This window comes from Gavialis gangeticus, unplaced genomic scaffold, assembly GCF_001723915.1.
Source record: "Gavialis gangeticus isolate Ggan-Ray unplaced genomic scaffold, GavGan_comp1, whole genome shotgun sequence".
Classification (NCBI taxonomy): domain Eukaryota; kingdom Metazoa; phylum Chordata; order Crocodylia; family Gavialidae; genus Gavialis; species Gavialis gangeticus.
This window is the reverse complement of record NW_017729007.1, coordinates 11872806-11879891: the sequence shown is the minus strand read 5'-3', so window position 1 is coordinate 11879891 and position 7086 is coordinate 11872806. Positions and strand designations below refer to the sequence as shown.

The window sequence follows — 7086 nt, the reverse complement described above, 5'->3', positions numbered from 1 at the left end:
GCTCTTTAGCCTGGAAAACGCAGGCTCAGGGGTGATCTGATGGCCACCTATAAATTTGTTGGGGCGACCACCAATTTCTGCGGAAACATTTGTTCACCAGAGTGCCCCAAGGGATGATGAGGTCGAACGGTTATAAACTCCTGCAAGACAGTTTCAGGCTGGACATAAGGAAGAATTTCTTTACTGTCCGAGCCCCCAAGGTCTGGAATAGCCTGCCATCGGAGGTGGTTCAAGCACCTACAATGAACACCTTCAAGAGTAAATTGGATGCTTATCTTGCTGGGATCCTATGACCCCAGCTGACTTCCTGCCCTTTGGGCGGTGGGCTGGACTTGATGATCTTCCGAGGTCCCTTCCAGCCCTAATGTCTATGAAATCCTTCTTGGAAGAACATCCCATGGTCGAAGAAGCCAAAGCCCTGCTTTTGACACCACCTGCACATCCAGGTGTTTATCTGCAGGATGCACCTGCTCCATGCTGTTATTGATGTCTACACTGCAATTATTTGTATTTAGTACCAGGATTTGCAGGGGTGTATCACAAGTTCTCTATTATATTGCAGAGCCTATCTAGGATTTGGTCTTTATCCCAGTCTTTCTTACAGCCCCAAGGGATGAAGCCTGCCATTGCATTTTGCTTTGCTTGCTCTGCATGCTGTTCATTTCTCTTTGCTCATACCATAGACCCATCATATGAACAGCTCCTGCATGGGGCACTAATGTATATCATGTAGTGTAATTATCAGAGATATTGGAGCTTCTGGGGCATTATAGTGACATGTAAGGACACCGTACTCAGTGGACAAAGATGTAGCACAGAAGACAGGTTTGGCAGGTATGATGAATGCTGTAACTACTGCCCTCCCCTAGATGTACACCAGTATTTCTGAAGCAGAAGAGCTAGAAAGCATGGTGGTATCATACCATCTTACAGAAATAGAATGACCAGCAGTGTGTCAAGAGCTACCCCATGAGGAAACAGACCTCCACTGACCTGTGTGAAGAGCTTGCCCAACCTTCAGCACTACAGTACCTGATTGAGGAAACCCATCCTAGTACAGAAGCAGGCTGCTTTTCTTCAATAGAAACTGGCTAGCTAAGACTTCTACAGGTCTATTGCTTACTAGAGCTGTAGTTATCCATAGTTCAGTCTTGGCAAATTAACAGTCAGGCTGCTGCTAGTGTAGGTTGGCAATGCTGTTATTTAAGCAGTTTACCTGTGGGTTGTGGACATAAAGAATGTGCTTGAAGTAATAGCTCACTTTCAAAGAATGAGGTTCCCAAGTTACACAAGGACCATTGATGGTATACACATAACCAAAGTTTACCCCCATGACTGAGCCATTGTATATATGAATTACCAAGGGTAGTGTTTCCTCATTCTTCAAAATGGACCACAAAGTGACTTTCATCAACGCCGAGATGGAAACTAGTGCAAGGTACACAATGCCAAGGGCTTAAGGAAATCTGGCATTTATTTGGACAAGCTAGGACCTTATTGTCTCTGTGACATTGCAGATGTCCACTGTTATTTTGGTAACCTTCATCTATCCTGTCCTACTATGGTTTCTGAAGTCTTACTCAGAAAACAAAGTACCACACAGAAAATGAAATTACATGCTTAGGAGTTCAGAGTGGTGGTAGAGCATTCACTTGACAGGCTGAAAGGAATATGGCACTACCTCCAAAATTATTTTGATGCAAATGTTAAAAACATTGTATGTACAATTATGGCTTGCTGTTCCCTGCAGTCTGTGACACTAGGGATGAATATTTTCATAAGAAGTAGACTCTAGATACCCTGGATACCAAGGGATTCCTTAGCCGATTCACACAAATAGAAAGCATCCTGATAAACAACACAGACATAAGGTCAAGGGAAGTGAGGGAAATCAGGGATGCCATATGTGCTCACATCAATGTCATGCCTGATGATTTCAAAGAGTAATCCACTGCAAATACATATGGTGCTTTGTGGTTTGTGAATTCCAGTGGAACATGCTGTTCAGATATATGCTACAGATTTTTTAAGTGGCAGTTATGCTTTTTTTAAGCTCCTGAGATGAGAGGGCTGCTAATCTTTATGGGTTATATTGTGCCTAGTCAATTTTAAGGACTACTGTAGCACAGGGCTGATTTTGCTAATAAAATATCAATTTAAATGTAAATCTCCACAAATGCTCATTTACAGGAATGGGGTTCAGTAGAATTGACTTACATAGAGAGCTTATTGTTTTCTGATACTTTGATAAAACCTGGCATAGCTGCAGCTTCTCATTTCCTCGTAATTAACTGGACAACAGAAAGTGCTTAACACAAATAGTGAATGTATTAAACTCACAAATACATTCAAGCAGGGAAAGACATGATGCAGTCATATTAACGAGCTGCTAACAAGATTTAGCTGTGCTTTTTATCTGTCAAACAGGTGGAAACATGTAAATGCAAACAAACAAACAACGCCTGCCACTTCAGTAGCAGTAGTGTGTAGGTTGCCTCCATTATAGCATGAACTGAACTAATAGTAGTAGTGAAATGTAACCATGTTAGTTTTGTCCTGTAAGTAACTTGAAAACTCCATTTTTGTACTCTTTTTGCTTGACAGAAGTGAATGAACTCTGCCCTTTTTGAATGAGTGGATGTGAAAGGGTGAATGGTGAGAGAATGGCATAGAGATGGGAGAAGATTTTAACTGTTTATTTAAGCAACAAGGTGCCAACTGTAAATTACCAGTCAGTAAACTAATTAATGGATGGCTGAAGAATCCCTTTGAGGCCTAAGACACAGCAGGGAATAATGAGGAAGAGAGAAGCACACATATTGCCAGACGGGCAGCAAGAACACTCCAAGGCTAAGATACCAGCTATGACCAAAGTGACCTCAGGCTTAGATAAGCTGAAGATGAATGAAGAACAACCGCAAAAACAGAAGCTGGGTATGGAAAAACCCCAAGGCACTGAAACAAAGGATGCCACCCCTATAAAAGAGAACTTTGAGACTGCTAAGTTGGGTGAGTCTCTGTATCAACTACTGTTTTGTCTGAGCACAGACCCATCTGTTTCACCCTGCTCCAAGCTGTTATCTACAGGATCTTTCACTCATAATAACCACTCTACCTGCTATCTGCATCTTCTCTCAATAAGGTCTGGGCTGGCCACCCAGTGCTATTATTGAACAACTGCTGCTGGTAGCTATAATGTCTGAATGGAATGGTTGGTTTGTGTTTGTGTGTGCCTCTGTAAGTTTTGTGCATGATGAGTTGTGTGTGTCTATATGAGTGGTGTATCCAAACCTCTATGTCTAATTTATGTAATCAATAAATACGGCATTTTGCCCCCTTTATAAGGTCTTGCTCATTATTTGAGCAATTGGCAAGTTAAAGTAACACCATCACTTCTCTTATTTTACTTTCTCCTCTCATCTCTTCTTATCTATGAGGCATGGGGCTGGACAGGGGTCAAGTGAGTGGGGATTGTTTGCTCCGTGAAGTTGCTTGAACTGTCCATCTACTAGAAACCACTGACAACTCCAAGTCCCGAAGAGCTGGCAGGTTGTGGAGTGGGTGGTGGAGGAGTGTCTTGATTAAGCACTTGCTGAGGATGCTGGGAAAGGCATGTGTGGTAGTAAGTAAAAAATGTCTTAGGGCTTGGGCTGGCACCAAGTTAAAGACAGGCGCAGTCCTTGCAGGTGCTGTTCATTTATGAACAGGCACTGCATGGGATCCTAGTCACTTCCTTATATTCTTTTCCCATTCCAGTGACCCAGCCAGGATTTTCTGTTCTTTTCCTCCCACATCCATTGCATCTCCTTGCATTGGACATGCTTCTTTTGCTGCTACAATGTTGTCATTCCTGGCCCTCTTATTTCATCCTCTTTGCAACCACATTCATATGCTCAGGCTTCTGGGCAGGATGGCTGATTGCAGAATGCCTGCTCTTTAAGTCCATTTTTCAGAAATGTAAGAAATTAATTTCCCCCCATGTTCTAGGTGACATGGCTTTTTTGTCACTCTTCTTATTATTGGTGTACCTTTTTTTTCTCAGCTATCTGGAGGCTGCAGGTGAAAAAACAGGCTTACAGCACAGTGAAGGCAGGTTCACAATATAATTATTTTTTTAAAGAGAAAAGACTAATCTAAATGAATCTAGTCCATCTACGGTGTAGTATTGGGTATATTATATTTCATTATCAATCTTCTGTTTCTAGAGCTGGTTCGTTAATCTTTTAGGCTCAGAAACCCACCAAGGACATAAACATTTTGGAGGTACCTGTTGCTAATGATGCCAACCACAATTATGTATCTTTATCTTAATGTTATGTCATTGTGACAGGATGCCTGAAGCACCCTGCTATGAGAACACAAAGAACAAAACAAAGGAAAGAAACTTACCTAGAGATGCCAAGAAAACCACAGTGAGCTGGGGTGAGAAATATGCCATGCCCTGAGTAATTAAGGGGACCATCTTGGGCCACAGCAGATCAAAGGCTGCCATGGCAAACTCAGCTGGCAAGGTTTGAGCCCAAGATAGGGAGAAAAACACAGCCAAAGAAGAGAAAAAAAGCTGCGCCAAAAAGTTAAAGGAAAAACAGCTGGGTCAGGAAGACAAGGTGGAGAGAAAGAAGATGGCGAGGAGAGAGAGAACAAACCCCAGGGCTTAGAGGAAAGCCCCAGCCCCCAAACTTACCTGGTGAGAGCCAGCAAAGAGACAGAAGACTGCTCTGTTGAGGAGTTTGGTCCTGAGGGGTGAAGGTAACTGCCCTGGGAACAGGAGAACAAAGACCCAGATGAGATTACACCCAAGGAGGGGGTAAATCTGTCCTAACCCTAAAGATAAGGGCAGGATTAGAACTAAGAAGTGGCTGTCTTGGGACCCATGCAGGGAAGAACGGGGCAAGCAGCTAACTTAAGAGGGGGATCCTCGGCAAAGGAGTCCATAAGATTGAGGCTGGACCCTCAGTACTATAGGCAAACAACAACATGCCCGGAACATCTGGTGTGGTTAGGGCAGGGTATGGGAATGGTGGAGTCCTGCAAAAATAAGCTGACCTCTTGAGCCTTTAACTGACACTTTTGTCTCCCAAAAGTGTTTTGGCAACTCTCTCTCTAACATCAAGACGTGGCAGAACATCTTTCAAAGGACGAAACACAACTATTTCAGCAGAGAGACAACTCAGCTCCAGGCGGCACACCACTGAACTCTTACAGTCGGGTATATTAGGTCATATAAATATATGTGTATATGTAAATTATATTATATAGGTATTAAAGCCATTCTTATCTTTGACCTAAATTGTACAGAGAGACATGCAATACTGTGTACCTAACCTTCTAAAATGTACCTAACCTTCTAAACTGTACCCACAATGCATTCCATTATGTTAACCTAGGCAAGAGATCAGACCCCAGACTATAATGTGAGACTGGTTTGACTGATATTTAAAGCAGGGGCTTTGTATGAGAGAATTACTAGCATAGTTAAAACTATTCATTTGCTAAGTTTGGGGTAGTATGAGTTAACTATTTCTGACCAACCCCTATTTGTTTAAGTCAGTGTTTTCCTAAAATTGTTCAGGAAAATCCATGAAACTTCTTGTCTTCTCCTAGACTAGTCTTTGTAGGACACCAATACATGTGATGGACCTCTGCTCTGATGCATGCTAATTAGCACGCATCAGATTAATTTAGTCTGCTGCAAGTCTGCTGGAGTGTGCAGCAGCCTCTGTGTCATGTGTATTCGGTGGCCCTGCATTTCAAAATGGCAGCGGGGGTGCTTTAACTAAATCTTGCTCAATGAGCTTTAGTTAAAGCACCCCCACCACCATTTTGAAGCACAAAACACTGAATATATGTGATGCTGCAGGCACTTTAGAGCAGTTAATTAATTTATTAAGAGCTACTCTAATTAAGATAATTTAGTCTAAAAATAGGTAGAACACAAAAAGTTAAGCATTCATAGCAGGTTTCCTATGTGAGGAAACTGCTGTGAGACTACTCATCAAGGTTGACAAAATGTCTGTTTAAGTGATGTCTTTGTCTTTTTAAACTAATTTGTTGAGCTTGGCTATCTGTGTTTAAAAATATTTTCAGTACTGAAGCTCAACTATATTTAATTCATATTAGCCACATGTTAACACACCTGAATGGAAAAGAGAGGTAACATTCCAGGTCAGTGGAGGGGTCCCATCAGACTGCAGGGTGGTCAATCAGGTGACCTGGCCAGATAAATTCCTGGGGGGTGGGGGAGCTCTCCCTCTTTCTCTCTCCCTCTGGCGGGCATTTTAGAGCACCACAAGCAACATGCCCCTGTGATTTTCTGTACACAGAACCCTGGAACCTGGCCAGGAGTTAGGAATTATATTAGAACAGATGCATCTTAAAAGGATTACTGTGTCCAATTACCTGTATCCTTTATCTTTACAGTGCTGGGAGTAGCAAGGGGGTGAGGGAAAGTGAGGTGCTGTGTAAACTGATTATGTGACTTTTGTCTTTAACTGCACCCAATGTTACCCTCACCATAACAATGAGGTCACTGGCCATCTGTGAGAAAATCCCTCTCCTGTGCATCAAAACCTCCACTAAAATCATAACAAACATTCCAGAAAGCACTTGAACTACAGTCTTTCTGCCTTCACATCTGCAGGGATGCTCCCAGGTGTCCTGCCAAGCAAGTCCTTGGAGAACTCTCCCGAGAGGCCTGATAGAATAGCAGGTTTTGTAAGCTAGTCCATGTTTACTGCACGCTGCAGTCTATTGATCATGGTTGTAGTGAAAATAGATACTTTTCTCTATGTTTCTTTGTTCCTTGTTTTAGTGTCAACCCCTGCATTCTGTAACTTTCCACCCACATGGTACAGGATAGCCCACTACGAATGTCTTATAAGTTGCTCAGGTTTTGGTTTGAAATGACCAATCAAAATGTAACACGTCAACTGAAAAAAATGCTAGCTCAATAAAAGCCACGTGCGCTCTTTGTTTAGGGTCGGCACTGATCTGAGCAACAAGCTCCTCTGTCAGCCTGCTTGCAAGCAATAAAATAGAGTTGGACCCAGCCTGAAAGTGTGACTCTCTTCTAGAGGTGAATTGGAC

At 42.5% G+C, this 7086-nt stretch overlaps 1 long non-coding RNA gene across 1 annotated transcript in view; it reads left to right on the top strand.

Annotated features, from left to right (window-relative positions):
• LOC109292062 overlaps nt 1-7086 on the top strand; it is a 14680-nt gene that overhangs the window by 4899 nt on the left and 2695 nt on the right. Inside the window, exon 2 of the long non-coding RNA XR_002096035.1 lies at nt 6433-6439. This is a non-coding gene — a long non-coding RNA (uncharacterized LOC109292062). The remainder of the gene's footprint in view (nt 1-6432; nt 6440-7086) is intronic.